Source organism: Notolabrus celidotus, chromosome 4 (assembly GCF_009762535.1).
Source record: "Notolabrus celidotus isolate fNotCel1 chromosome 4, fNotCel1.pri, whole genome shotgun sequence".
In the NCBI taxonomy this organism is placed as follows: domain Eukaryota; kingdom Metazoa; phylum Chordata; class Actinopteri; order Labriformes; family Labridae; genus Notolabrus; species Notolabrus celidotus.
In genome coordinates, this window is record NC_048275.1 from 14,232,696 (window position 1) to 14,249,591 (window position 16,896).

Genomic DNA, 16,896 nt, shown 5'->3' on the forward strand with positions numbered 1-16,896 from the left:
TTCTGTAGGAAAAGAAAAGTGAGATTTACCACTGTGGAAATGTTCTGTTCTCTACTGCTTAATATATTCATAAATGTTGAATTGAATACCAAACAGATCTCCAGTACTGATGGGTGTGTGCGTAAATAAATCCAGTTGACGCACTTGATTCTGTATCCTAATGAGGTGTGTTGGGAGTGGTTTGTTTTGCTGTGCTCTCTTTCTGTTACTTTAAATTAATGTTTTGGACGAGGTTTCTGCAGTATTTTTTTTTTTTTTTACGATTAAACTGCAATTATTCCCTTGAATGCCAACTTCACTCCTTCCAAAGACTGTTTTACGAATTAACGTCTGTGTAGTCGAACCAAGGTTTTCAATTTTTCCTCACAAATTTCTTTCACACATTTAACAAGCTGTGATTTTCTCTGTGCATGTTTTTTGTGTTTTTACTCTCCACCATAGCCTCACTGCTCAAAAAGACTGTGATATTTTCATGATTGAACGCACACTGCCACACACAAAGCCAACACAGATGACAACTTCCCTTCAGTGCATCGTGAAAAATATCCCTTTACTCGGCTTTGGAGAAGATTAACAAATCAAAGAGGAGTGGAAACAGAGATAACAGGATCAATAAGCCACCCAGTCCTAATGTTTACCAAACTCTCTTAAAGGGACTCATTGATGGACGTGAATCGAAGTCGACTTGCTGCAATGGCCCACAATTGACTTCAGGTTTATTTGTTAACACAGTCTCTCCACAGTGTTGGTGACACATCTTTGTTAAATGGCTCTTTGGAAGGGAAAAAAACAGCTTATTTGGCATCCAGGCACTCCACACAAAAGCTGTAAAACCCATATTTTTTAACGACTACTTAATGTGGTCGATATTTTCTCTAAAATTAAACAGAGGCAATAATTGGTGTGCAATTTTTTTAGCAGAAGTAATTTCCTCTTTTTATTTCTTTATTGATACCGTCGTGTGGAAGAGACAATTGGTTTTTGGTTTCATTCTCAGTTTCTCAGTCCATTGTTCTTCAAGACACATGAGCAACCTGCCAGCAGATTACTTTTTTCAACTCTTTAGCGGATCAGAATGTACTGGGAGATGTGTTTTCTCAGCCCCCACAGCAGCGGCCTTGAAAGAGCAAATGAAACACCCAAGTCTCCATGGTAACATGTCTCTTTTTGTGCATCTCTCTCTATTTGAAGACCAAAGACCCCATGGTGAAGATAACCCTGGATGACTACACTGCGATCTTTGGCTTGACCCCGACTGGGATAAACCGCTACCTGAGGCTCCTCAAACCCGTGGACCGGGAGAAGCAGATGGTCTATACGTTCACGGTAGGTCTCAAAGTCAGTGTTAGTACCTGTATGACAGCACCAAAGCCCTGTGACCTACATCTCCTATGCTAAGTATAATAATAGAAGTCATTGGTTAGGTCTATACCATGGGGCACCTGAAGATACAGAGCTGACTTGACACTTTTGGAGCATTCGCCATATTCACATGGTGGCCTTTTTCCTCTGATGTCACACTTAAGGTTGAAAGCTCATCATTTGGTCATACTGCTTTGTATAAGGTTGTAAGATATATTACTCTTAGAAATCTTACAAATAATAGGAGGTATTTTATCCCTTCACAAATAGTCAGCAACTGAAAAACCATAGAAAGTGAGGACTATGAAGGACATGGAGCCACTTTATGACACATCTCACATACATCCACATTTATACACACAGGACACATATATACACACAGGACACATATATACACACAAGACACATTACTGGGGTGTTGTGTTTAGAAGTGCTCTGGCAGACAGGATAAAGCTCCTGCCAAACCGGGCTCTTATGCAGTATGGGGATCTATATCTACGACCAGATGGGAGCAGTGTGAAGAATGAGTAGAGGGGGGTGTTGTCCAGTGTTATGGTGCTTGCTCTACGTATGATGGCTCCATTGTTGAGGTCAGACAGGTTGGGTGTGGGGAAGCGGATGATTTTGGTGTCAGTGTTAGTGGTGCGTGTGAGTTTCTTTTTAAGCTTTTAAAAACTTCTTACCTTATGGTTGTATTGGTTAATTATATTGGTTGAAAAAACTTAGCACAAAACACAAGTAAATTTGTGTTTGGCAAATTATTTCTTTGTTGTAACAATGCTTCTTGGCAATACATCGTATAATGTTGGAAAGCCTGTTTATTTCCTTTTTAATAGTGCCACATTTGTAAGGAACATGCATTTGTGGGATGAGCAGCAGAGCTGAGTAAGTGGGTTGCTCCCATGACAAATTTGTCAAACCTTCTTATGGACAAACAGCTTATTCTGCTGCTGATTTTGACTCTAGTTTTGATCTGCTGGTACCCTCAGGTGCACCTGTGAGTTTGGGGACATAAACAGGAATTACAATGGTATAAGATTTTTTGCCAAGAAGTATTGATACAACAAAGAAATAATCTACCAAACACAAATGTCCTTTTGTTCTATGTTTTATATTGGCTAGTGACTAAATGCTGATGTTATGTTGTATTGTCTGTCTGAGCTGTAAAACAAGTTGTTGTAGCTTGGACTATGGTCTCATTCCCCTACAAATACCTCCTGTTAAAAATATTTCCAGTTGTGATTCATAATGAACAATGAAATTATAAATGATTATAAATATTATTTGTGAAATACTAAAACTAAGTATCACTCACAGCCACTAAGATCACATTCTGGCTTTATTACTGCTCTGCTTTCCATACTAAGTGAGGCATGAGTGGAAAATGGCCGCCGTATAAATATGTCCAACTGTGACCTTTTATTAAGTGGTCAAATACCAATAACTCATAACAGCCGGTTTACTGTTTACTTGTACTTAATAGTTGTTTATATTGTCATTTAAAGGAAACTCAAACCCAGCGTTCAAAGCACAAAGAACAGAGCTCATGTGTGACAGCGTAAACAACAGCTTTAAGAAAACAAAAACTCAATAAATCAGAGGCAAATAAAGAACCAGATTCAACACTTTGACAGCACAGTGAGGCAAAAAGAAACCTGCTGTGACAACAGAAAACCAATAAATGCCAAAAGGCTTCAAGTTGTAAAGAGCACATTGAGATTTACTGGGGGAAATTAAAGACGGATAAGTACTTTTACTGTTAGCCAGGGCTTTTTATATATGTATTTTTTCTTCCAGCAGATCCTTTGTTTCTTTTAATGCACTGCAAAATCATGTTAAGTTCATGACTTGTGTTTTATAACTTTGCTTGAGGATGTAAATTACTCACTCTTGTGCTATTTTAGAGACCACAAGCTTCAACAATATGTCCTACTTGCACATGGACATTAAGGTAAACATACAAACACTGGTGTTCTCATAAAAATCTTAACTACAATTACAAAATGGGGAATCAGGACTGACTTTGCCCGCCATTATCATAGTATTAACTATAGTACCTTGCAATTTATATTAAGTATTAGATGTGGTCAGAGATCACTTTCCCCTCCATACTGACTCCGATACCTGGACTTTTGGTATTGTCCAACACTGAGTACCTCTTGTGTAATAATACAGTTCCTAAACCGTATATACTATTTGGGTGAAATACTGATGACTGGTATCACTCTGTTCTTTGTTGAAGACAATTTCTTGGGCTAGTAGGTCAATGCATTGACTTGTCTATACCAGGTAGCACATTTCAGACTGAATCGGAGGCTAGTATTGATAGTGGCTTCAGTATAAGAGCAGCTCTATTACCAAATGAAAACATAGTTTGACATTTTGGAAAATTGCTTACATTAAGTGAAACCATGTTAATAACTATCATTATTGCAAGGTTTATTGCATTATTATTAATTAATATTATTAATTATCAATGTTTATTGATTATTAAGCTATAGCCAGAATCCTGTGAAAAAGACTTGGACGGTGTATTTTCTGTTGTAACTCTCTACATTTTTAAGATAAGAGATTGTTCTCTAAAGCTACCCTTAACATCTGTCTGATGTTTAATTGATCCTATTGCTGTGCTTATTTTTATGTGTCTGTTTACTCCTATCATTGACATTAACTAACAGTGTACCAGGTTTCTGCTCTGAGGGATGGCATCATTGTTTTTCTGTGGAAATAGAGTAACCTTTTCTGTCCAGGGGTTCTTGTGAATTATATAACATTGCCACCCAGAAGTGAGCTCTGGGGGAGAAAGCATCTCCAGCAGTTTGTGAACAGGACTTGTTTGGATCACTGTAGAAGCAGAGATTTGATAGAGGTGCCATGGACATATGTAAAGGAAGCATTTCTATATTATATCTTTAGCAAGTTGACCCTTGTTTGCACTCCACATCAGCAGTTTGTTTATCTGCTTATTTATTTCATTTATGGCCATTAAAGGTCGCTCTGTGGTTTGAAGTATAAGGCTCTTAAACTCTGGTTTTATTTCTTGGATATATGTGCTTAAAAAGCTTTTAAGCTCAGGATTCATCCTGACATTCTGCATTATGATAAAAGCTGGAGCTGTGTGTCTCTCCTTTCCTATGAGGTCTGTTCAATCCAGTGTACTTTCACATTTCCATGGCCTCTTTAGCAGCATTGTCCACTCTATCACTGTCTACTACCAGGATAAAAGATGCTGTTCAGTAGCCGGTGAATATGTTTAGTTGTTGTCTTTTTATTCATGTATTTTTAAAAAAAAAGCAGACTCTTTCTGTACATTAAATGCTAGAAACCCTCAGAGGGATATTTCTGCCAACGCTCTATCTGTTTTTTGATCTTTGCACTTAATAAAAAACCCTCCCCAGACTGACAGTAATGGATTATTTCAGGGCTATGCCGGTATGTGGGTTTTACCGCTCACACAGTTAACAACACCATTGACTATTTTTGCTATCCTGCTGTCTCACTGGTATCATCACAGTATTCAGGGTAAACAAAGCTTAGTAGCTGCATGATGTTGTTAAGCCAAAAGGCAAATATTTGTTTTGATCAAATACACAAAGATCCAGTGATCAGGGCTCTGTGACCATCACTTGCAAAACTAACATAACTCTAGAAAATTTGAGTTGGTGAGCAGTGAAGCATTTCAGCTTACTGGCTTTGTAAGAGTTCAATAAATGTGCTGCAGCTCAGTGCTGTTATGTTCTATTGGGTTTTTTAAATGATTAGACCTGTAAAAAAACAGCAGGTGACTCTTACCATAAAGTCTTTATACAAAAAGCCTTTTAGAGTCAGTGCAGCCAGACATGAGAAAATTATGAATGGGATAGAAAGAATGGGTGCTTAACTTTAACATCCTACAAGGGTTGGTTCATAGTGTTTTACTTCTATTTGAGAGAGTTTTCCTTTGCAATATCCTGTGAACAAAATAGAGCTAGTCATGGTCGGAGGTGATGTTGCTAAATTCAGGACTAATACTAATCTCCATTTAAAGATTTTTTTATAAAAGTGGAGAGTTTGTAAGAGTGATTGTTGGAGATTTCTTCTTCTGTTGATTAAACAAGGCACAGAGAGACAGACTGGGAAATATCTGAAGGTGTTATCATAACCTGTCTATCATGGCCAGACCATACACAAACACAGGATGTAATGCAATGACAAAGTCTGTCTCTTACACTGTTGATAAGAAAACAAGATTCCTAACATGGAAAGAATAAGTTTAACACTGCATGAGAGAACCTTAAACTTGAGAAGGTTCTTATATAGGTCACTGTCCCTATGGTCAGAAATGTATTCCTTGCTTTGTTCACACAACTTCAAGTTCAGCTTCTGGTGAAGTGCACATTCCTTACATGGTGACTTACATCCATATCCATTCAAAATATGAAAGAGTTCAAATTCATACTGAAAAGAAGTTGGCCCAGATTTTTGAATATGGGAGTGGGCTCGTTTCAAGTCGATGCACGAGTTGTACGGTCTAATGGTGTTGCAGCAAACAGGAAAACATTCTGTGTGGAGCAGAAGAGCAGAACGTAATCTAATGCAATATTTGAACCTGTCAGTGGTCATTGTATTACAGATTTGCTTTAATTGACGTGTTTCAACATGAACATAATTCTCTCCTCACAAGTTGACTTTAAAAAAAAAAAAAAAGTTTAAAGTTATGTTTTTTGGGCATTTCATCTTTAATGACAGGACAGCTGAAGAGAGATAGGAAATGTGGTGAGTAGAGAGTGGGGGAAGACATGCAGCAAATGGTCGACTGGCCGGGAGTCGAACCAGCGACCTCTGCGACGAGGACTGTAGCCTCTGTACATGGACCGCTTAGACTGCTAGGCCACCAGCGCCCCAAAAAGTTGCCTTTTGACAATAAAGAAAGGCAACACATGGACAAGTCTTGACTACATCCTTTGTTACTGACCACTGGCTACACCAGACCAAGCGCAAACCTCTGTCCGGTCTTAAAATATAGAGCCAATGTGGAAAAACTGCAGTTCATCAAGTGTCCGCTTGAGGTTGGCTCCAGAGACACCGGAAACCACATACACACCCATTCAAAAAAGCCAATCTTAACAGCAGAAACAAACATGTTTACAGCCTGGTTAGAAATTTTTTTTTTGTCTAAATGGCTAATTTCTCTATCAGCACACACTGCTGGGGGTGAACTCTTTTGAAACTTGTTATTTTTTAATAAATTACACAGAAGTTTTGCCTAAATAAAGACATGGCTGACTTGACTGACAGGTGGGCACCCTGTAGCTATCAGTAAAGAGGCTAAAGAGCCCGCCTCAACTCTACGTCTTTGTGTCACTCTAGATCGACCAAATAAAGGTTGTGTCAGAATTTCAATTTCGAAACCACAGACAATAGACTTCAAAACTCCACCTCAGAAACCCATCACTTTCAGAGGCCATGTTGTTATCAGGCCCTGTGACTGGATTTAAGATCATATTTGATAAAACTTTAGTTTTGGTTTATCCCTACAGCCCAATTTGCTATGACTTGTATGGCTACCATCGTCATCCCTTGAGAGCTGATAGCCTGTGTACCTATTAACATGAACATTAATGATGTATTTTTAAGCATTTTTTCTTCAGTCATCAATTTTAATTTTGCTTTAATAGCCTTGACAATGTGAAAACAGGCAGCGTAATAGTATTTGTTTCATTCACTCTTCACGTCGACGTTCTGACCTCGAGGACTTATCCTCTTTTTAACCCCACATAAAGTCAATTATTGTGTATTGGCCTCTGAAGACTGCCAAAATGCCTATGACCTGCAGAGTGCTGTGCCTGAACGCCTCCTAAATAGACACTGATAGAGGACCTAAGGCTGCTGCTGGAGTCCTGCTCTCTTTTCAACCCCGTGAAAACAAGCGTGTGTGAAGCGTTTAATGGCATAATAATAACAGAACAGTTAAAATGGGTCAAACTGCAACTCAGCAAATGGAGAAGGATCTTAATTGGTTGCATTATCAGACATTACGAGTGAATGCTATTCCGTCTGAGTTTTCACTAAAAGCTTATTAACATAATGTTTACCAGATAACAGCATGAAGGCTTTGAAGGTTAGGCTTTTTGCTCCTCTGAAGATGATGTTGTTTCCGAGGTTGTTATTGAGATAAATCTTGTCTTTGGGTAAATGCTAGAATCAAATCAATTTTATAATTACCCGGCATGTCCTGGACTGGAAGGGGAGAAGCACCCTGATCCAATTTAGATAAATATCAGCCTTCGAAGATTATTTTGTTTGTGTTTTGTTTCATTTCGTACTGTCTGTGTCTGAGAGGGAGAAGGAGAGGGGTAAAAACAAAAGCAGGCACGCCATTGTTTACAACTGTTTTGTCTGTGTGTTTTTGTTCAGATACATGTGTCAGTGCACGCACATGGGTTTTTGTCTGTTCATTCAGTTGTGATGACTCAGTAAACCCAAATCTACTTTCCCCCTTTGGCTCACGAAAATTGTCTGACATCTCTCTCCCGGGGCTGTTTGGAGAACAGAAACACTACTTGATAGGAGAGAAAATAGCTGCTGTGGTATATTATATCACGTGTTTTTGATCAACACCTTCACTGTGAGTGTTTAGCTGCTCCTTAAGGCATCCCTCTCGATGTATATTACAGCAGATAACCAGCATGACATGTCATCTCTAGTTCAGCGCTAAGAGCAAATTTTAGGGGGAAAACCAATTTCCCCCTTAGAAACATGCATTTCTTGCTGCTGCCACAGTTGTTGTTTGGATCTCATCTCTCCTGCACTTCATTTGCTGTTTTACTGAGTCCATTTTCTTTCTCTCTTGCCAAGTATTCGATATCAGGGCTGCCAGGGACAAATAAACATGCAGTTTACTCAGTTTGCAAACTGTCCTTTTGGGCAAGCTTTATACAAGGTGTTTCTTCTCACTTCTCAAAAGGTTGAAAACATTGAAGGATTTAGAAATAGAGATGTATTTAGAAATATGTTGAGGTGTGACATATTGTATAATAAGAACTTAAAGAATAAGCTTAAGTTTAAAAAACAAAAAAATATATGAATATATTTCTGTGATTTGTTCAGATAGATATTTGTTTTCCCATCTTCAGATCTGACAGCTGCAATCCGTATGTCTCTTTCTTGCCATTACAGATGGTAGCATCAGACGGCGTCCAGCAGAGCAGCCCGGTAACTGTAAACATCCTCGTCATTGATGCCAATGACAACACACCCACGTTTGCCGAGGTCTCCTACAGCGTCGAAGTCTTCACAGACATGCAGCCAGGCGAGACGGTGCTACAGGTAATCAATCCGACAATCATTCCCTCGCCTTTCCTCCTCTATATATTTTGGTCTCTTTCTCCGGCACTCTGCTTTACTCCTCTGTCTCTGTCCCCATCAAACAGAATCTCCCTCACACACACACACAGACACCCGTTCTTTCATGCTCAAAGCAAATAAGCACAACAATCCAGTGCATTGTGTCGACAGGCAAATCCCTGGATCTGTTCCCCCTCTTCTCATCTGTAGGCAAGACAGAATAGAGAGAGAGAGAGCATCTCTCTGTCCAGGGAAACCTGTTACCCAGGAGAGATCAACAATCCTTACTAAAGGAGTCCAAGTTATCAAAGATGAGAATGCATATCCTTATGATTAGGGCTTTTAGCATTAACACGTTAATCACGACTTGATTACAGTCTGAAATTAAAGCATAATTTTTTATTTGTTGCTTGCTATTTTGTCCCTTTCAGCACACCAAAGTTAAGCTGTCACAGTGTCCTCCTGCTTCCTGCTGCTGCCATGATGGAAAATAATGACACCACTACACCTTTGAATGGCACATTTAAAAAAAAATCTCCATGACGGCTCTTTGACAAGTCAAAAGTAGTATGCAGTTTGCGTCAAGTGGAATGAAAATATCACTTGAGTGTGAGCTAAGCATACAGGTGCAGCTAATCAAACTGATGTCAGCTGACAACCATGTCACGAAAGCCAGCAGAGCGCTATTTGAGTGTGTGAACTGTCACAGACCTGGGGATGAAACTGAATCAAAGAAGTTAATAATGCCAGCTAAACTGGGGTTGGAACTGACAGCAGGACAGTCAACATGTGAGATGAATTCATTGAAATAGTAAATCCTAAACTCAAGATCATAAAGTGCATTTCATTGCATTGATTTGATTCTGAAATTAAGAACCTAGTTCAAATGTGATTATTGAAATTCAGTGATTACTCTCGACTACTCTAGAAAATGTATATTTGACAGCTGTACTTGAAAACTTTACTGCCTAGACTTACAGGTTGAATAAATACAGTACATACGCTATGTCTGTGAAGGTTCTCAGTCATCCATACGCTGCACAAATTAATACAAGTATTGAAATTGTGCCACAAATGGCAACAAAAAAGGAATCTGACTTTAACCACACAAAACATATTGATCCATAAAAAGGGCTAAATGTAGAAACACTCAAATAGCCTTTCTTGGAACTCCAGAAGTTTCATGAACAGTGAACTAATTTTTTCTTTCTCTTATGGAGCAGAGTGGAAGCTGTTTTGTTCGTCTCACACACTATAGGAACACTGTGCATATATTGGTATTTTATCATATTGTGTTGTCATTTATTTTTTATAGTATCTTCAAATGTGATATATCACTAAATCTGGACTGCTTAAGATACACTTGACTTTTATAATTTAGCTCTAACTTTAATGGTTTTATTTCAGAGTGGTTTTATCAGGACTGTGCAAAACAATATCTTCTGTGAGGGATCAGCCACTGTGTGTTTTGTACTACATTATTCACTGATTGTTGTATTATGTAATGTCATTGTGTTGCTGCCTCCGTGGTTATGCCTTTTTTTACTGCTTGTATTGAAAACAATGGCACCATCAACAAGAGCGATGACGTGATGAGAAAGATGAAAGTTCTCACTTTCAAGCAAAAAAAGATTGTAATCCTTATTTATTCTAGCCTTTTCAAGATCAACAGATAAAGCCGTTTTTTTATTGGATTTCAGTCGTGAACTGGCTTCAAAGGTCATGATTATCTTTTCATTTCATACATGCACACATCTAAAACCCACTAAAGCAAGCACTCGTGCACAAGCACAGGACTTGTGTGTAAAGGGCATGCACAGGCACATACAGACACAGTCCTCAGAACACATATCCATAACCCCATTCTGCTAAATCTATTAATGCTGGTCGTTCCTTCATTGTATTGTCTCTTATTTGGAAATTGGAGCATGATCTTTTCATCTTTCTGTTGATCTCTCCTCTTTGCACAGCCACTTGTCAGATGCTGAGCAGGTCAAGTTTAATCTGCCTCAGAAAGCAGCCATTTGGCCCTCCCTAAAATGAGGCCAGGGGTCACAGAGTGTCTGCTATGACCGCTTAACCAGTTTTTATAAGCCCTTTATGAGAGCTGTTGGCCCCACGAGAATGCTGCTGCAACAGGAGCATGGAAAAAGGAAGTCTGGGCAGCTTGGATTAAAGTTTCAGGGACTCAAAGATACGAAGCCAACTACAGCATGAGGCTGCATAATTATAGGCAGCGGGATGCCTTGAATAATTAGCTTGAAAGAAATGGCAGATTCTTCATTTATGTGACAACAAAGTTAGAAATGATATATTAATGTCTAGCTTTTCCCCCCAACCCTGCTTCCTAAGAGAACGACTCTGCAGTTGTCTTTCCACAGTCTCCTCATATGAAAGGTAGAATGGAATTAATCCTATTCAGTCCAACTTTTATTGATGATAAAGGTCAGCAACCTACAATTACAAGGAGTAATGAGAGCACAGCTGGAAGGAAAGGATAACATCTTCACACATTAAACAAAGGTCATGCGTTCATTAGATAATCATAAGGCACTAAAATGGATTCGTGTGCAGGTCAGCGCTGCTGAAGTCACTCACAACCTCCTACTGAGAGGAATATTTCCTGCTTGATTGGTTGAGTGAGCACGTTGCTGGCAGCTGTGCAGAACTCCCCCTGCACAACTACAGATAAAAATACAAACATAGTATTTGGTATAATGTGTATCCATGCCTTTCTCCCACCCTCTTCTCCCCCCTTCTCTTCTCACAGTTGACGGCAACAGATGCTGACGAAGGCCAGAATGGCTTGGTGACTTATGAGATACTGGCTGGAGCCCAGGGAGACTTCATCATTAGTAATCGCACAGGTCGCATCACTGTGGCGCCAGGTGTCACTTTAACTGTGGGACGATCTTATGCGCTGACTGTCAAGGCCTCTGACAACGCACCAGAGACCCAGAGGAGGTACTGTACAGGAGCCTTGCATCTATGCAAGCTCCCCTTTAACATGACAAGACTTCAAAATCAGTAGAATGAAGAGTTTAATATTTGAATATGATGTAAAATCATGATTTTTTCATGAAGAACAGATTTGATTCTAAGTTGCTGCAGAACTTAAGCAGTCACTTTCATTTTTTGTGTCTGTGCGGGGTATCGGCAACTACCAACATGCACTACAAGACTGACTACATTTAATATGTGCTCAGAGTCAGCTTCTGAAGGGCACATCTTCACAGGATTATAAATTATGAAGAAAAAAGGGAGAAACATTTCTGAATCCTGTTCCAGCTGACATTGTTGAGATTCTGTGATCAGATTTTTCATCCATCTTCATGTCTGTGTTTTTAAATTTAATGGCAAAGAATTAATTCCTAGCAAAGCTGAGTGCGTCTTCTCCATGTAGAACAGGGAAATCCAAGAGGCCAGATACTCCGACCCTTCCTAGCACATTAAGCTAAGCCTGTCAAAGACGCATCAAAGGGTCACTGATTATGACAAGCTAAAGAAGCTACAGAGTGACAGATGACTCTGTGCTACGTTAAATGGCTTTTGCTCTGCACATGTCCGGATATGATCAAGTATGCCACATGCAACTTCAATAAGAGATGTCTCACTTGAGACATAATGAAGATGTCTGACTTGATAAATCATCAATTCTGTCCCCCCTGTTTTTTTATGGTGTGAACAACAGACTGATTTTCAGCATGCTGATTTTTCTGTCATGAACAAATCATGATTTTTAAGCTTATATTGTCTTTGACATTTCAGAATGAATAAAGGAACCTTAATCATACCGAATGTGTCCAAACATTATCAAATAATTCTTCTTTTCTGTAATCAAACTCGACACAAGAGAAGATTGGTGTGACATTATAAATCATAGATTTTTCCACTATGCTCTGGGCAAGGTTCTTCACCAAGCCACTCAACAGTTTGTCAAGGAGAAAGTGGCACTGTCGTGGGCTGATGTTTGCTTTTCTTTCTGCTGCCAGGAGCTCAATCACCACGGTGTACATTGAAGTTTTGCCGCCCAACAATCAGAGCCCCCCACGCTTCCCTCTGCTCACCTACAACCTGGAGATCAGCGAGGCAATGAGGATAGGAGCCATTCTGCTCAATCTGCAGGTGAACCATGAAAAGCACACACTCACCATCACAAAAGGAATGTCATATTCATGAGGCAATCAGTATGGTGCTCTGATTGTCAACTTTTTGTACATTTATTGATTTATTTTCTGAAGTTCTAAGCAACACAATGTACTCATTTATTTTCCTTTTTCTAGTGTGTTTCACTCTCCAGTCGACAGTTATCTCACTCCACTCTAGCATCCTTGTTGCTCAGCTTTCATACCTCACAGACCTCAGCTTTAATGGAGCAATATGATCTTCAAGGTCCTGCTTCTCTTTTCTTTCCCCTAGGCCACAGACAGAGAAAATGACCCGATCACGTACCGCATTGTGAGTGGCGATTCCCAGAAGGTCTTCAACCTCTCTGAAACGTAAGTCGTCATATGTTTAAACATGACCTGGCTACATAACATTTTCTCACCAAGGCCAGCTTGAGATGGAGGGATGGTTAAAGGCATGTATACAGATGGGGAGAAAGTCTGACTGATTGATTGTCTGAGTCATGCAACAAATTTCCAAACTTTTTTCAGCGGAAAATAGGAAGGTTATTTCCTCTGGTTTTCACCCACCATGAAACTAATGCATGTTACTGGAGGTAAACTGGAGACTTTTTTTGCTTGTTGGTGGGAATCATTGACTGTGTATAGATATGGATGATATGCCTCTCTCACTGTAAAATATCAAAGCCAAGATGCTGCCAAAATTGGCACTGTCTTATAGTCTCGGTGGCGCATTCTGGAGCCAAGATTTGTACATAACTTTTGAAGATCTGTTTAGTGGAGCAGTGGGATTGACACCATGCCTATGACAAAAGCACACATATGACTGTCTGAAAGATCATTAAAAATCCCACAAGCTGGTACAGTCCACAGTGAGACTAATTCTTTGAAGCAGACACTCACTATTGCCATTTCCTTGACTCTTTTGTGAGTGTTCATCACGTTTCCCCTCACCGTTGCTTCTCTGCTCTACTAATCCATTAAAGAATGCTACGCCACATTTGTCAACAGAGCTGTCAATCAAAGTATTTTAATGTTCTAGTTTGTCCCATGTTCCATCTGTTAACATTGGGGAGACAGGCTTTATGACCTCTACTACAGTCAGTCAGGGGAGTTTTAAGTATTTTGTCCTCACTTACGTATACAAAACTTCGTAAACATGAGGACATATCTTTGTTGAATGGTTTTGTTTTTCAATAAGGTCACCTATTTCCCCCCAGTGACACATTTAAGTCACTTTTTTTTCATGATTCTTAAATTTTTTTTGTATTCAATTCATTTCATTGTAGTGACTATTGCCCCCCCCCCCCTTCTTTTCTTTTTTTTTTTTTACATTTTACTGTCGTAATACATTTCTTTTTTTCTCTATTTCTTGTCCTCTCTTCTTTGGCTCTGCTGTGACAATCTTTCTCTGTGAAGCACTTTGTGCCGCATGTTTCTACAAAAGATGCTAAATAAATAAAGTTGGGTTGAACTGAATAATGGTAAATGGAAAAATGCAAAAGCTTTTGCTTGTTTGAAGTTCACCTATCTTAACAAGCCCCTGGCAAACCATGATAGTTCTGCAAAAGCGCTTTTGAACTGGCCATTAAGTCGATTAAGCTATAAAGGTATTCAATATCCTTTTGTGTGTCATGTTGTTCTCTCAATTGCGAAAGGCTTTGTGGACAAATGTTGAGCATGGTCGGCAGGCCGGCAGGGTTTGACTATCATTACATCCCCTCTTATACTGTGGCTGACACAGCTCGTGACGGTTGTGGGGAAGATGGAATGAAAACTAAGAGAAAGTGCAGTCATGATGGTGAGGAGTACATGCTGACTTGCCAATTATTGGCTTTGGTTGATGTATTAGCCAATATATGATGGCTGCTGGCTGTTGGCAACATCATGAATCCCAATTAAACTTGTAGAAAAGTCCATGTTTTTGTACGCTGGCTGTCTTGGTAGGTTATTTGTGCTCATGATACCCATGTTCTTCTAGACAAGGCAGATCAATTGCAGTGGTGAAGCCCAAAATTACAAATTTTCCTCAAAGAGATTTCCAATATGTTCAGTCTACAACCTACAATTTGTAGAGGTAAGAAACCCATAATGGGAAAACGAAAGTAATAAGAGCAACATGGGAGGAATCTACCCTTTCTTGGGCAAATGGGTAAGCTATACTGTAGATGCAGCATGTGCAGGTACAACCACAGTTAGATCACACAGCTGACCTGGAGCATTATAATAGAGTGCAGACTGCGAAGTGCAATGGGATGTATCTTAGGCAAGAGATCTGTTGTTTTGGACAAATCTACTGAAAGCAGGAGAGACTGAAGTTTTGAAGGCATAAAAAGTGAGGAGAATATGTCTCAAAATGAGACCAAACAAAACCTTAGAACTTGGAGGCAATTAGATCCCACTGTCATGTCATTATTTTAAGGAGAAATGTAATGCTGATTCATAGCAACAAAAAAAATCGTCCCTCTGATGAAGTTTGGACACTTGTTGTGGTCATATTAAGACTGATGCTCAAAATATGTATTAATGTGATGTATAACAGGACTTCTGATGAGCATGCTGCAGCACCCACAGAGGCTGCATGTAACGAGGATCGGACAACTGACAGTTACAGAGAGTGACAGTTTCAAACTTGTACAGCCATAAGATCAGTGGTGTGAGACAGAAAACTGAAGAGATTAAAGGATGGTCATCAAAAAGCTGCTAGAGGCAGATCTTCGTTGATCACAACTTTTGTGCCCTAGTTCCCCATGGCAAACAGCGGGTGCCCTTTCATTTTTATTCACCCCTGCCCCCTCAAGCGATCTGAGAACACCACAGGATAAGATGACTGGCTCATGGAGTCTGGCCAAATGTGATTGGTTGAATTTAAATGTGAAGGGCTCATTATCAGGGATGATTTAAAGTGGCCATATTATGCACATTTCACAGCTTCTGTTTTCACCATAGACCATATAAAACATGGATGTATTCTCAGTGACATCACTCATTGGTTTCTTAAGAGCCCAAAGTTTGCAGGGACCATACTGTTTCTTACTTTTAATCAACCTAGCAAAGAGCTGGAGCTGCGATTATGCACATCAGTGGTTGCTGCTTGGCTTTCACTCAGCATCTGTTTGACATAATACATTCAAGCTTGTGTCTCTTAAAGGCCTTCCATCCAACTCACTTTATTCTGATTGACCAGCGTTCTATAAACACGGAGAGCAGTACTTTACAGAGAGTGCAGAGTAGTGGAGCCAAAAAGTTATAAAGAGTGTGAGCTGCTGGACTGGAGGATCCTTGAACTTGGTCAGCAGCGGGGCCAGGGGCAGATACTCATGAGAGGTACTTTGTGACAAAATTCAGTGTGCGGAAAAGCCTGCCTGAAACCTGGTGTTCATTCTGAAGAATGGAGGATCTCTCCAACACATGTTACACAACAGTGTAAATGTACTGTCCCCTCAAAATAATTCAACACACAGCCATTAATGTCTAAACCACTGACAACAAAAGTGAGTACATCCCTAAGTGAAAATGTCCAAATTGGGCCCAAAGTGTCAATATTTTGTGTGTCCACCATTATTGTCCAGCACTGCCTTAACTCTCTTGGGCATGGAGTTCACCAGAGCTTCAAAGGTTGCCACTGGAGTCCTCTTCCACTCCTCCATGACGACATCATGGTGCTGGTGGATGTTAGAGACCTTGCGCTCCTCCACCTTCCATTTGAGGATGACCCACAGATGCTTAATAGGGTTTAGGTCTGGAGACATGCTTGGCCACTCCATCACCTTCACCCTCAGCTTCTTTGGCAAGGCAGTGGCCGTCTTGTGGATGTTTGGGGTTGTTATCATGTTGGAATACTGCCCTGCAGCCCAGTTCCCGAAGGGGTGGGGGGGGTCATGCTCTGCTTCAGTATGTCACAGTACATGTTGGCACTCATGGTTCCCTCAATGAACTGTCGCTCCCCAGTGCCGGCAGCACTCATGCAGACCCAGACCATGACACTCCCACCACCATGCTTGACTGTAGGCAAGACACACTTGTCCTTGTAATCATCACCTGGTTGCCCCCACACACGCTTGACACCATCTGAACCAAA

General features: G+C 40.0%; 1 pseudogene; it reads left to right on the forward strand.

The window, feature by feature from the left end:
- LOC117812101 overlaps positions 1 to 16,896 on the forward strand; it is a 294,303-nt pseudogene that overhangs the window by 162,349 nt on the left and 115,058 nt on the right.